This window comes from Myotis davidii, unplaced genomic scaffold (assembly GCF_000327345.1).
Source record: "Myotis davidii unplaced genomic scaffold, ASM32734v1 scaffold473, whole genome shotgun sequence".
NCBI classification, from domain to species: Eukaryota; Metazoa; Chordata; class Mammalia; order Chiroptera; family Vespertilionidae; genus Myotis; species Myotis davidii.
In genome coordinates this window covers 1,168,993-1,169,434 of record NW_006284843.1, presented here as the reverse complement: position 1 = coordinate 1,169,434, position 442 = coordinate 1,168,993, and positions in this window count along the sequence as shown.

Below are 442 nucleotides of genomic sequence, written 5' to 3'. Positions count from 1 at the left end.
GTCTTTCTCTGACTGGCTTATTTCACTTAATATTTCACTTAATAATCTCCAGGTCCATCCATGCTGTCCCAAAGGATAAGATTTCCTTCCTTTTTATGGCTGTGTAGTAATCCATTGCATAAATGTACCAAAGACTTTTTCAAAAAACTCATGCAAGCAACTTTCCTCTCCAAAGCCAGTTTACTGTGGGATGTTAACAGCAGAGCCATTTAATTACACATTATTTCTTCACATAACATGAAAAAGCAATCATCACCACAACTTAATTTATTATTAACTAGAGGCCCGGTGCACAAAAATTTGTGCACTGGTGGGGGGGTGGGGGGTGTCCCTCAGCCCCACTTGTGTCCTCTCACAGTCTGGGACCCCTCGGGAGATAACGACCTGCTGGCTTAGGCCCACTCCCGGGTGGCAGAGGGCAGGCCCAATCCCTAGGTGCCTG